The 15,106-nt window shown below is 36.7% G+C and overlaps 1 long non-coding RNA gene across 1 annotated transcript; it reads left to right on the plus strand.

The window, feature by feature from the left end:
* The first annotated feature begins 5,202 nt into the window (after positions 1-5,202).
* LOC128291526 (uncharacterized) lies at positions 5,203-6,152 on the plus strand. The gene is made up of 2 exons (XR_008281362.1): positions 5,203-5,329; positions 5,717-6,152. It is a non-coding gene; the product is annotated as an uncharacterized LOC128291526 (long non-coding RNA).
* Positions 6,153-15,106: the final 8,954 nt, after the last annotated feature.

Here is a 15,106-nt window from a genome sequence, read left to right on the forward strand (position 1 = left end):
CTTCTCGAATTCGCTGATGAATATGAGTCATAGTATGAATCTCTTTGTCTCGAAGTAGATGACGAAAAGGAATCACGATTGGAACTTTTTTTCAAGTAGTAGTCGGGGGTATATCTCCGTGGGGTTCTTGGTTTCGTTTTACGACTTGAAGAAACTCGATCACTTTGGTCTCGTTTAGTCGCCATTCTTCGCATTTCTTGAACCAAGTATTGGTATTCCGATTCGGTGAACTCTTCGCGTGACATGATTTTTGTTGCTAAAAAGAAAATGTTAGATCACAAAACAAAATAAAAAAAAATTAAGTACCTCACCACAAACCTCACAATTTTGCTCGGAAAGAAGAAGAAAAAAGGTGTCAGTCCCACTCGTGTTTACACTCGTTTGGCTTTTACCTCCACTCGAATGATCTCACTCGCTCTAGCCTTTTACCACTCAAGCTTACTCTCGTAACCTCGTATTTTGTTTCTTTCGACTTGTCTTGGTGCCTTGGGGTCGGTTTCAAGATGGTTACAAAGGTTAGAATGTCACGGTGTACGGGTAGGCTAAAAGAAAAATAGTCTTTGGTGTAGTGTGGCGTTTTGGGGGGCTAAAAGTTGCTGGAAAGAAAGATTGAAGGTCGGAACAAAAATGTAAACAAAAGAATGGATCTTGATCACACACTTTCCTTCTTTTTTTTTTAATTTCGTATTTTTTGTCTCTTTTTTTTAATAATTCACAATATCACTATTATAAGAGAGAGAACGAAAATTACAACTTGAATTTTTTTTTTAATTCAAATTTTTTTTAACTACGAACCTATTTCAATATTGTTACGAACGTCGGCGCCTCTCGATTTACAAGCTTTGATACCAAATGATGTGATCTGGCCTGGGTAGATGAGTTGAATTCACGTAGTTGCCCGATCGTAGTTCGAGAGAATCGTTTGTGCCTCAGATTTTAGTAATAAAAGTAAAATAATGGATTAGAATAAGTGAAAGGTTTCAAGAAGGGTAAGTTTAGTAATTAGGTTCGGTTATGTGTAGCAAAGATGGGTGATGGATAAATGGGTCGATTTGGTTACAAGAAGGAAAAGTTGAAAGATGGGGAATGGAAAAACTTGCTCGATAAAGTTCGCGGGGTGTGCTCGTATCACATTACGACTCAAATCTCAACTGAGGTGAGTGCGTATCATTTAGAATCGGCTAGAACATGCTAGAATAGGCCATGGAAATTTCCTTGAAGCTTCCTCAATTGCTGGTGAATTAATGAGTTCAAATAGCCTATTAGAAGGTTCGGTCAAATGCAAGCAGCCAGCTAGTGGTGCTTCATTGAGCTGGAATTAATGTGTGTTCATGAAACGAACTCCGTCATATCATGGTTCAACACAATTCGACAACATCAAGCATGGGCTGAGTTCAAGGGGCCCAAGTTCAAAATGAAGCCTGATCTTAATTTCAACGAGCTCAATTCAGCTTGATTATAGCTCAATGAGCTATTTAGTTCGTTTTTGAGTTTATTTTAATTCTTTTTTGCATTTATGTTGCTGGAATAAACTTATGTAGTTAAATTAGTTAATTAGTTAAATTTCAGCTCAAATAATTAATTAAATGGTGTCTTAAATCTGGACATTTAAATTTAGTATATTAAATATGTCTCATATTAATATGTGTGCCTAGCCTAGACATGTTTTTAAATGTGTCTTGGAGTCAGCTGAATTTAATTGTGACCAGAATGAGACAAATTTAATTGATTTTGTCCAGCCGAAATTAATATGTTTTGGATGCTATCGATTTTAATGTGTGTGTGTTAAATATGTCTTGATCGAATTTAATGTGCAGGCATGCTTCTCTGAGTTTAAAGATTCGTAATAAAGGAGTTGCTGAAGACCGAATTTAATATGTTCTAACTCATTTAAGTGTGGTTTAAATTTGCAGCAGAACACATGCATGGAGCGGCCTAGGGAAGAGCTGAATCAACAACATTTTTCAGCTACCTTTTTCGTGCATAGCAACAACCATGAAGAATTCAATTTCCAGCTGCAGCATTTAATTCCCTTTAAAGTGATGCATTGGGCATTCCACCAGCCATGCTTCTTTATTAAGATATCAGCTAAATATTGCTGCCCATTGAAGTTTTCTAAGCTTATTTATGCCCCTTTGATCGTCCAGCTAGCCAAAGCAGCACCTGGACTTGTTCACTCATTTGGCCGAATACAACAATGGGATTTTTCAGCTCATTTATTTCTCTAGCTGATGAGGAAACTTCAAGGAACTTTCTTGGCATCTTCTAAGAAATTATCAACTCTTCTAGCTGAATTACAAGCTAACCATTCGATTTTCTAGGTGGCTGATCAGCTCACATTTATTTTAAATTATTCTTGGAGCATGAAGACACCTTGGAAGCTACCCAAATATGTTCTCAAGGCTGGAGGAAGCATCCTAGAATTTTCCTAAAATTTCTGGAAATTTCAGCTCATTTAAAGGCTGAATTAAGTGACCATTCAACTAGTTTTTGAGACCATTCGGCTGACCATGTTTTAGGCTATAAATATTTGTTAAATTTCATTTGTAAAGGTTAGACAACTTTAGACTTTTTTAATTATTTGAACTTAATTGTTCTAGTGAGAATTCAATTTTCTTTATTCACTTTAGGACTAAGCTAACTTATCCGGATTTTGTCTCGTGGCGTCAATCTCTCCTTTGTTTTATTCCGAACTTATCACCTCCGGTGTGACGTTCAAAATATATCTTTGTTCCTAACTCTCTATAGTTAGCGGGTCAAGATTCTCTTATCAACCTAAGAGCCTATTTTAAGATTCGGGTAAACTTTTCCTATAACGTTGGTTTAATCTTGGCCTTAACCGATTTTCATCCACCTATCACCAAGTTTCCTTTAATCTTGTTTGATACCTTTGATAGCCATTTATCCATCCCTCTTTCAGCTTTCTTGAATCATACCATCAACTTGCTTCCATATCCATTACAAAACTACCCACTCGAACCTATCTTCCTTGTTTTCATCCCCAATTTTGCAAACCGTTTAAACTTACCCAATTTATCGATCGGGCAACTATTACAACTCAAATCATTTTGAGGTGAGTTCGTATCATTTGGTATCAGAGCTAGTTAAATTAAGGTAAGTATCGACATTTTCAGAAGTTTCGGTATCGTATCTTTAGAAAAAAATTTGAAAAAAATTCAAAAAAATTCGTGAAGAAAAAAAGAAAGAATATATTTATTTGAAGAGTAAAAAAATGATTCAGAAATAGTGAAAAAAAGAATCTCAAAAAAGAATAGAGTTATAAAAAAATAAAAAAATTGTGTACAAAAATTTTTTTTTGCCCAAAAACTCGTATTATTCCTTACTACTACCAAACGGCCACACCCATCCTTTGTTTTTTTGTTTCTAGCCAGCCCTTGTCCTGACATTTCCAACCCAAACCGACATCACTTTTGTAAGCCGACTCCACGACGACAACCGTTAAGTCTAAGTAGTCCATTGTGAATCGAGAGGAGCGAATAGAGCGAAAAAAGGCACGAGTGTGTGGTGAGATTACTCGAGTGTGTAAAAGCCAAATTGTGAGAATTTTTTTTCTTTTTGAGAGAAATGTGAGGTTTGTGTGAGTCAAACACCATGTTTCAAAATACCAAAAGTATTATTGATGATGGTAATAATCTGTCCGACCCAACATATCAAGAATTTATTCACGAGGTGGGTCAAATGCTCCAAAGACGATTAAAACCAATACGAGAACGTTTGGAACGTATCGAAGAAAGGGCCCAAATGAATCGAAGATCTACAAATCAAAAGACAAAGACAAGATCATCACGGAGACACGCATTCGATGATCATTCGAAGAGAGACTCATATCGAATTCTTACTCATCAAGAAAGTCGAGATGGTATGAAGCAACCCCCAAAGTTGAAACCTATCAAAACTACCAACGAGAAGGTAGAAATTTTTATTCTAGTGCTTTAAAGTATTTATCTGCGGAGAAAACATCACGAAGAAGTGAATGTATTTCGTCTAAGTATTCTTCCACAAAAAGTCATTTTCGAAGAGATGTATATCATGATTCCTACTCAACGAAGAATTCAAGACGAAGCCAAGCAAACTCCGAGAATGAAGTCCATTACGGAAATGAACGAGAAGATCTAATTAATTCTTTGTATGCGCAAAGATATTCATCCATGAAGATCCAATCTCGAAAAGAAGACCATATTTCATATGTGGATCCTTCATATCTTCCCCAACAAGAGGTTTCCCACTTTGATTCTTTTAAGTTATCTCCCACTTGTAATAACATTTAAAAGACATGTGAGAAAGAATTTGAGAGAAAAAAAGAAATGAAAGAAAAAGAAGAATGAGAAAAAGGAAAACGAAATTGAAAAAGAAAGTGAGAGTAAAGAAAGAAAGAAAAATGAACAAGAATCGAGTGTAGCTGAAAAAGAAAATGAAAAGGAAAAAGAAAGTGAGTTAAAAAAAGAAACGAGTGAAAATGATGAAAGTGAGCAAGAAAAAGTGAGGAGTATTTTAACTAACTGTTCTATAAGTTCTCTTTGCAATGTTTCCTCTCAGGTTTCTCATGATTCCATTGGCCAGCTACGACTTCATTATCTTTTTGATGTGAGAAGATTTTGAATGTTCAAGGAAGGTAAGATTGTAGATGACCCTAGTTTCCCAATGCTTAAAGGTGAGCTAGGTAAGGGTTCTATGTTAATCGAGTCTCGACCATCTCACTTGCACGATAGTGGTAAGTTCATCGAAAACTTAGTTAATAAAAGAACTCCTTATCTTGATTTGTCCAAATGTTGCTTTCCAATTATTGAAGATTTCATTTTGAATCATTGTTTGAAAAATTTTTCTGTTGATGAGAATGGCGTTGGAAAAGTTGTTGTTGAAGAAAGAATAATTCCACACAAACAACATTTGATTTCGTGTACTAAAAAGTTGAGACATCAAATGCCTAATATGTTTGCTTGTGACATTATTGAATATTCTCCAAGTTGTGCGACACGCATACGTCTGTGCAAGTTTGTTCACATGAAATCTAAGAGGTCTGATTATTTGATTATGAGTGTGCTTAGATTCTGGTTGCCTAACGTGTATGAAGTATTAGTGCCAAATAAATTTATGCTACATTCTGAAAGTGGTGATCAAAATCATGTGTTCAAACCTGGAGCATGTTCCCTTAAGATATTACCAAGTAAAGGTGGGCATCGCAATTGTACTTTGAAAAGCGCGAATTATCTTTGTGTTTACCTTTCATTTTAGGTTTATCAAGGATTGTGTAATAATCTTCAACTTCAATACCTTCCCAAAGAGAGAGGATTCACGTTCGTTAAAAAAGGTAACGTTCACCACGATTCTAGTTTGCGTTTGCCAAAAGGTACACAAGGTATGAGTGTTGAAGTTGTTAGTACACAACAGCCCTATTCGATTAATGATGGAAACTTTGCTTTCGATCCTGGAGATTATTGTTTTATATCATTTGGTAACAAGTTGTTCAAAGGGGTTGAGTCAAGTACTTTTGTTGTCCAAAGTCATAATTCAAGAAATCTTGATGGTTCAATTCTAACATCTATGATTGACCCTTGTACCCATTGTGAAACGGTAAGGTCGATTTCCATTTTTGATCCCGGTATTGGTCCATTTGTTCAAGTTATGAATAAAAACTCAGAAAGTTCCTTTGTGCTTAACCTTCATCATTTCAATAACTTAATTTATTCTTTTGTAGGTAACGATGTGAGGTGGTACCCTCTTAAAGAGGGAGGGCATGGAAATAACCCATCTCCTTTTCGAACCATTTGTGGTTCCTTGGATTTTGGAAATAATTCTGTACTGATCATGAACAAGATGGTTTGTGATCTTGGAAAACAAATTTCGAGCAAGTGGCCTGATTTGAGGAAAAATCATATTCAAGAGGGAGGGAATGATACAAACCCCATCGTATCATGGTTCGACACAATTCGACAACATCGAGCATGGCCTGAGTTCGAGGGGCCCAAGTTCAAAATGAAGCCTGATCTTAATTTCAACGAGCTCAATTCAGCTCGATTATAGCTCAATGAGCTCGTTTGTTTGTTTTTGAGTTTATTTAATTTTTTTTTGGCATTTATGTTGCTGGAATAAACTTATTTAGTTAAATTAGTTAATTAGTTAAATTAATTAAATGGTGTCTTAAATCCGGACATTTAAATTTAGTATATTAAAGATGTCTCATATTAATATGTGTGTCTAGCTTAGGGCATAATTTAATGTGTCTAATTTAGAACAAATTAATTAGCTGCTGCTAATTTAATTTGTCCAGCCCTTATTTATTTTGTCCTAGCCTTGACATGTTTTTAAAAGTGTCTTGGAGTTAGTCGAATTTAATTGTGACCAGAATGGGACAAATTTAATTGATTTTGTCCAGCGAAAATTAATATGTCTTGGATGCTGTCGATTTTAATGTGTGTTAAATATGTCTTGACCGAATTTAATGTGCAGGCATGCTTTCCCAAATTTAAAGATAAGTAATAAAGGAGCTGTTGGAGGCCGAATTTAATATGTTCTAACTCATTTAAGTGTGATTTAAATTTGCAACAGAACACATGCATGGATAGGCCTAGGGAAGAGCTGAATCAACAACATTTTTCAGCTGCCTTTTTCGTGCATAGCAACAGCCATGAAGAATTCAATTTCCAACTGCAGCCTTTAATTCCCTTTAAAGTGACGCCTTGGGCATTCCACCAGCCATGCTTCTTCATTAAGATATCAGCTGAATATTGCTGCCAGTTAAAGTTTTCTAAGCTTATTTAAATGCCCCTTTGACCGTCCAGCTAACCAAAGCAGCACTTGGACTTGTTCACTCATTTGGCCGAATACAACAATGGGATTTTTCAGCTCATTTATTTCTCCAGCTGATAAGGAAACTTCAAGGAACTTTATTGGCATTTTATAAGATATTTTCAACTCTTCTAGCTGAATTACAAGCTGACCATTCGGTTTTCTAGGTGGCTGATCAGATCACATTTATTTTAAATGATTCCAGCTACATGAAAACACCTTGGAAGCTGTCCAAATACATTCTCAAGGCTGGAGGAAGCATCCTATAATTTTTTTGAATTTTTCTGGAAATTTAGCTCATTTAAAGGCTGAATTAAGTGACCATTCAACTAGTTTTTGAGACCATTCGGCTGACCATGTTTTAGGCTATAAATATTTGTTAAATTTCATTTGTAAAGGTTAGACAACTTTAGACTTTTTTAATTATATGAACTTAATTATTCTAGTAAGAATTCAATTCTCTTTATTCACTTTAGGACTGATCTGACTTATTGAGATTTCATCTCGTGGCGTCAATCTCTCCTTTGTTTTATTCCGAACTTATCACCTCCAGTGTGGCATTCAAAATATATCTTTGGTTCCTAACTCTCTATATTTAGCGGGTGAAGATTCTCTTATCAACCTAAGTGCCTATTTTAAGATTCGGGTCAACTTTTCCTATAACGTTGGTTCAATCTTGGCCTTAGCCGCTTTTCATCCATCTATCACCAAGTTTCCTTTAACCTTGTTTGATCCCTTTGATAGCCAATTTATCCATCCCTCTTTCAGCTTTCTTGAATCACTTGCTTCCATATCCATTACGAAACTACCCACTCGAACCTATCTTCCTTGTTTTCATCCCCAATTTTGCAAACCGTTCAAACTTACCCAATTTATTGATCTGGCAACTATTACGACTCAAATCATTCCGAGGCGAGTTCGTATCAGTTAAACTCCCTCCTTTGGCCGATTCATGCATGTGTTCACTACAAAATAAAACAACAATTAAAGGGTTAAAACACATTAAAATCAGCAGAAAACAAACCAATTTAATTCATGTCATGCGGCTGGACAAAAGGGTTAAGACACATTAAATTCGGCAGCATTCAAACCAATGTAATTTATGTCATGCGGCTGGACAAATTAAATTTGCAGCAGCTAATTAATTTGTTTTGTTCTAGACACATTAAATTATGTCCTAAATCAGACATATTAAAACACCTATATTAATGTGAAACATATTTAATACATTAAATTAAAAATGTCTAGATTTAAGTAATTATTTATTTGAACTGAAAATTAACTAATTAACTAGCACTACTTAATGAATTTATTTCAGCACAAAAGATGCATAAAATAAATAAATTAAAAATTAGCTCAATGAGCTAGCTTTGTATCAAATTGAACTCTTTTGAGCTGAAACGAGCTAAGTCAGCTTGTAGGACGCTGCAACGTGAGCTTGTTGAGTTGTTCACTTGCTGTTCGAACACTCCTTCTTTCCAAGTCCAATTTATGTAGCTTGAAATAGACTCTTGGAACCTCTTTGCTCGAGCTCGAGTGATTGGTCCCAATGGTAGCTCCAAGGGTTCGAAAATTAGCTCCGTAGCCAAGCTCGCATCATTCCCCCCTCTTCGAGGCTATTTGTCCCCAAATCGTCACCTACATCGAAAGGGGAGAGATCAGTAACATTAAAACTAGCACGAACTCCATACTCACCGGGTAAATCTATTTTGTAGAAATTATCATTGATCCGTTCCAATACTTGGAAAGGACCATCACCCCTTGGTTGGAGTTTTGATTTTCGTTGCTCGGGAAACCTTTCTTTGTGCATATGGATCCAGACCCAGTCTCCGAGTTCGAACACGACTTGTTTGTGCCCCTTGTTTGCTCCTCGCACATATTGTTCTGTCCTTCGTGCGATATTATCGTTAACCTTCTTGTGAAGCTGTTTAACAAAACCGACTTTTCTTTTGCCATCGACATGCACTAGCTAGTCGACATGCACTAGCTGGTTAGAAGGCAAAGGTACTAAGTCAAGAGGAGTTAATGGTTTAAAGCTGTATACTACCTCAAAAGGAGAATTTTTTGTGACTGAATGAATCGTTCAGTTGTAAGCAAACTCCACATGTGGCAAATATTCTTCCCATGACTTTAAATTCTTACGAATGATGGCTTGTAGTAAAGTCAACAAGATTCGGTTAACTACCTCAGTTTGGCCATCAGTTTGGGGATGGCACGTGGTTGAAAATAGCAATTTGGTGCCTAACTTCCCTGATAACGTCCTCCAAAAGTGGCTAAGAACTTTTATATCTCGATCAGAGACGATGGTGCAGGTTATTCCGTGCAACCTGACAATTTCCTTGGAAAACAAATTGACACTGTTAGTGGCATCATCAGTCTTGTGACAAGGTATAAAATGAGCCATTTTCAAAAAAACAATCTACAACCACAAATATTGAGTCTTTTCCATGTTTAGTTCTAGGGAGACCTAGAATGAAATCCCATTGAAATGCCTACCCACGATGTATCCGGGATGGGCCATGGTGTATACAAACCATGCGACTTGATCCGCGACTTTTCTTTCTTACAAGAAATACATCGGTCGCACTTCTTCATCACATCACATTTCATTCTTGGCCAATAAAAATGTTTTTGCAATATGGCCAATGTTTTAGCAACTCCAAAGTGGCCTATGAGTCCACCACTGTGAGCTTCATTAACTAGCACTTCTCTTACGGAACCATTAGGAATACAAACTTACCTTCACGAAACAGGTAACCTTCGTGCTGATAATACTTGTCATAGGCCCCTTGCATACAACACTTATATGCTTCACCAAAATCAATGTCAGTTTGATAAAGATCTTTCAAAAATTCAAAACCTAGCAGTTTAGAATCCAATTGATTGACAAGTGAATACCTTCGTGATAGTGCATCGGCGATAATGTTTTCTTTACTTTCTTATATTTTATCATGTAAGGGAATGACTCCAAATACTCCACCCACTTGGCATGACGCTTGTTAAGCTTCATTTGTCCTCTGCATAAGATTTTTGACGATCGGAAGCTGCTTTCAAACTATCTCGGATTACTTTGACTTTCGTTCAGTTTCTTTTATCAAATCAACTCCGTGAATCTTATTTTTAGTGAGCTCTGTCCAATACGAAGGTGTACTACATCTGTGACCATATAAAGCTTCGTATGGTGCCATTTTAATGCTCGACTGAAAACTGTTCTTGTAAGCAAATTCAATCAAAGGCAAGTATTGTTCTCACGAACCTCCAAACTCAAGAATACAACATCTTAACATGTCCTCGAGTATCTGAATAATCCGTTCAGATTGACCATCCGTCTATGGGTGAAAAGCAGTGCTGAAGTGCAATTTTGTGCCCAAAGCCTCTTGCAATTTCTTCCAGAAACGCGAAGTGAATCTCGGATCTCTATTAGACACAATAGATATAGGCACACCTTGCAATCTAACAATATCATGAACATATAACTCAGCTAATTTATTGAGTGAGTAATCAAATCGAATCAGAATAAAATGAGATGATTTCATCAAACGATCAACTACAACCCAAAATGCGTCTTTCTTTCTCGGAGACAGGGGCAAACATGAAACAAAATCCATGGTTACTCGATCCCACTTCCACTCAGGAATCATAATCAGTTGTAACAAACCAGATGGCACTTGATGCTCAGCTTTAACTTGCTGACAGATTAAACATCTCGAAACAAAGTCAGAAATATCTCTTTTCATTCCCGGCCACCAGTATAGTTTTTTCAAATCGTTAAACATTTTCGTACTTTCCGGATGTACAGAAAATCTACTACTGTGAGCTTTACTAAAAATTGTCCGAATTAACTTCAAATTTATTGGAACACAAAGTCTATTTTTGAATCTCAAACAATCATCAACATCCACCGAAATTTAGAATCACACTGAGCTCGTTTTTCTATTAATTCATTGTCAGACTTTTGAGCCTCGTAGATCTGTTGTATAAACAAGGGTTTTGCTTTCAGTTCGGCACAAACCAAGTTATCATCAGACAGTGCTAAATGAGCATTCATCGCACGCAACACAGATAATGATTTCTGAATCAAGGTATCCGCTACCACATTTGATTTGCCCGGATGATAATCAATAACCATCTCATAATTTTTTAACAGTTCTAACCATCTTCTCTATCGCAAATTCAAATCTTTCTGCATCATTAAATACTTCAAACCTTTATGATTAGAAAACAAGTGACATTTCTCACCAAACAGATAGTGACGCTAGATCTTCAAGGCAAACAAAATAGCAGCTAACTAGAGGTCGTGTGTCGATAGTTTTTCTCATGCGGCTTCAACTGTCTCAAAGCATAAGCAACAGCTTTTCTTTCTTGCATTAGAACACATCCCAAACCAATCAACGAAGCCTAACTATAAATCACAAATTTTTTACCCGATTCAGGTTGTAGTAAAACCTGAGCTTCAGTCAATAAAGCTTTCAACTGATCAAAGTTGTTCTAACACTTTTCAGACCACTCAAACTTCACATCTTTCTGGAGCAATTTTTTCAACGGAGTCACAATCATCGAGAAACCTTTTACGAATCTTCTATAGTATTTAGCAAGTCTCAAAAAACTGCGGACTTCAGAAACATTTCTTGGAGGCTTCCAATCCAGAATAGCAGAAATTTTGTTCGGATAAACTCGGATCCCGATATTGACACAATGTGACCCAGAAATCCAACTTCTATCAACCAGAACTCACACTTACTGAATTTTGCAAACAGGTGCTTATCACGTAAAATCTGAAGCACAACTCTCAAATGCTCAGCATGTTCAGTTTCATCACGTGAATAAATCAATATATCATCAATGAATACAACAACAAATTATCTAGATACGGTCTGAAAATTCTATTCATTAAATCCATAAAGATAGCAGGTGCATTCGTTAATCCAAAAGGCATAACTAAAAATTCATAATGCCCGTACCTCGTTCTGAAAGTAGTTTTCAGAATGTCAGAGTCCTTTACTCGCAACTGATAATAACCCGATCTCAGATCTATCTTTGAAAACACAGTAGCACCTTTCAACTAATCGAATAAGTCATCAATTCTGGGCAGAAGATATTTGTTCTTTATAATCACTTTGTTAAACTGACGGTAATCAATACACATTCTCATTGTGCCATCTTTCTTTTTCACAAACAGAACAGGAGCACCCCATGGTGAAAAGCTCGGTTTAGCAAATCCTCGATCGGTCAAGTCTTGTAACTGAGATTTTAATTCCTTTAACTCGGTCGGAGCCATTCTATACGGAGCTATCAAAATTAGAGTAGTACCAGGTACTAATTCAATGCCAAACTCGACTTCTCAAATCAGAGGCAAAACCCGGTAGTTCTTCAGGAAACACATCAGAGAATTCACAGACAACAGGCACAGATTCAAATTTCTTATCATTCACTTTCGAGTCTAACACATAAGCTAAGTAGGCTTAACAGCCTTTCTTCACATATTTTCGTGCTATCATTGCAGATATCACAGCTGGTAGTCCATTCATATCACTAGACTCAATTTGAATTATCTCATCTTTCTTACACCTTAAATCAATGACTTTTCGTTTGCAATTCACAATAGCATTGTGCAAAGTTAACCAGCCATTCTCAGAATTATATCAAATTCGTCGAAAGGAAAAAACATCAGATCAGCAGGAAAATAGATATCTCGAATCAATAACGGGTAATTCTTGCAGACTTTATCAACCAAGACACTTTTGCCTAAGGGGTCCAATACTCTAATTATGAATTCAACAGACTCTACAGGCAAAGTCTTACGGTGCACTAAATTCATACAGATATAAGAATGCGTTGATCCGGGTCTATCAATGCAATCACAGAAGTATCATAAAGAGTAAAAGTACCAATAATCATGTCTGGAGACGAGGCTTCCTCACGAGCTTAGATAGCATAGGCTCTAGCAGGTGCTCTGGCCTCAAATCTAACAGCAGTATCCCTAGTAGCTCTTTGACCACCACTTGTATTTCCCGTATTTCTGGAAGGTCTACCTCTAGTTGAGGTGTTGCTCGATCTCGGATTCTGTACACTCTCTTGCTCAGTAGGTTTAGAACAATCTCCTACAAAATGGTCCAGAGATCCACATCGGAAACAGGCTCGGTCATTCAATCTACAATTTCCTGGATGTCTTTTACCACAGTGTTTGATACAACCACACCTCCCGAGTTGTCGGCTGCCAATGAAGATCCTCTCGAATTGCCCGTAGGACCGATCACCCGAGCTCGAGCAAAGAGATTCAAAGACGCAACAACAACCTTAGTTGATAGAGTTTGGGGTGAAACCGTTGTTGGACTTCTTGAAAGCTCTTGGACCAGCAAGCCAAGCAAACCATGCATACTCCTTCAAGCTCAAATCAGCTCAAATCAGCTCAACTTCAACTTAACTTAGCTCAACGAGCTCGTTTCACTCATTTCATTATTGCGTTTATTATCTTGGAATAAATCATTTAAGTTGTTTGTTAGTTTTATTAGTTATTTGTTTTAATAATTAATTTGTCATAATCGGACATGTTTTAATTATGTTCTAAATTAAGTACTTAATTAATTAGGACCAATTAAATATGTCTTAACTATTACAAAGATTAATTATGTCCAGCCTAATTTATGGTGCAAGATTTATTTATGTTGCGAATTTAATGTGTCTAAAAGGGATTTAATTTGCTGAATTAAATGTTGTAGGTACATTACCCTTGGACGGCATAGGTGCATGGATGATTTAAAATTGGTGTGCTGATCTTTGGTGTTCCCTAAGTGACCATTCAGCCAAACCTTACAACTCTTCAAGAAGACCGATTGGTGCCCAAGACAAATTAAGGCTGTTCACACCACCCGATTATTCCTTTCACACCAAGGGCTGTTCGGTTTTGTTTGTTCACACATGTGTGGCTGTTCAAATCGGTTTGTTCACATTCAAGACTATTGAAGTGCTCTAGACAGACTCTTTAATCACATGAACATTCGGCTTTGAATCAAGCAGTAGTATTAATTCCAAATTCAAGCATTTGGCCGAACCTATTGATGGCATTTCAGCTCCCAAACAATTCATTCAATTTTTCTATTGAATCAAGGCATCTAGAAGCTGCCCCTTACCGTTCTCCATGCACAAGAAACTTCAAGGAAGCTTCATCAAAATTCTGAATTTTCGAAACCATTTAGCTACCTCAAGAGCCTATTCGGCTATCCCTTGCATTCACTATAAATTGTGGTTTGTGTTACTTTGTAAAGAACTTTTTGGACTTTGTTAATGTTATGCTGCCAAATTTGTTAGGCAAAAACTTTTCTCAAATTTTGTTCAAAGATTCGATTGGCTTCCTAGCGATCTAGTGTGTCAGCCGTTGCTCTTTGTCGAAACCGAACTTATCACTACTCGTAGTGTGGCGTTCAAACATACCGAGGTTCCTATCTTGTTAGATAGTGGGTCGAGGTTTTTCCTTTACCGATTCCAACCCGAACTAAAAGAGCTTATAAACAACGGGTCGATACCAAATCGGTATTGGTTCTTGTTTGCACTTTTTGTTCAACCCCATTTCTCCATTTACCTAATTGAACCAATTCCTTCATCCATACCTATTCGGACTCCAAACTCGAATTTTCAAACTCTTCTTACCTATTCTAATCCGAACCCAAAACCAATACCCTTCTTTCCTTCATCTGACCTTTTCAATTAAACCTAACGTAACTTCTTGTTGACGATCGGGCACACTAATACGACTCGACTCTTCCGAGGCGGATCGTATCAGTGTTTACATTCAGGTTTCTCAGATCAGACATTCCCGACACTTGCAACAGAAGTAGCAGGAGCTTTGAAATTCGAATGCAGTCTAACTCGATCTCGATTCGAATGTCCTACATCAGCCTTTGAACGACTATGATCATCTTAGAATTTCTTTGACACAAACTGGAATGATCTACTCGAAGATCTCTTTCTAACATCTCTAGCTTCAAAATCAACTTTTCTTTTCTCTTTACTTAAATCTTCAGCTTTACAAGCTCGCTCAATTAGCACTACCATTTCTTTAATCTCCAAAATCCCAACTAACAGACGGATATCTTCGTTTAATCCACTTCAAACCTTTTGCACATTATTTCTTCATTTGACACATATTCCTGAGCATACTGGCTCAATCTCACAAATTCACGTTCGTATTCAGTAATAGACATATAGCCTTATTTAAGCTTGAGAAACTCTTTACGTTTTTGATCGATGAATCTCTAACTAATGTATTTCTTCTGAAATTTAGCTTGGAAGAAATCCCAAG

Source organism: Gossypium arboreum, chromosome 4 (genome assembly GCF_025698485.1).
Source record: "Gossypium arboreum isolate Shixiya-1 chromosome 4, ASM2569848v2, whole genome shotgun sequence".
Classification (NCBI taxonomy): domain Eukaryota; kingdom Viridiplantae; phylum Streptophyta; class Magnoliopsida; order Malvales; family Malvaceae; genus Gossypium; species Gossypium arboreum.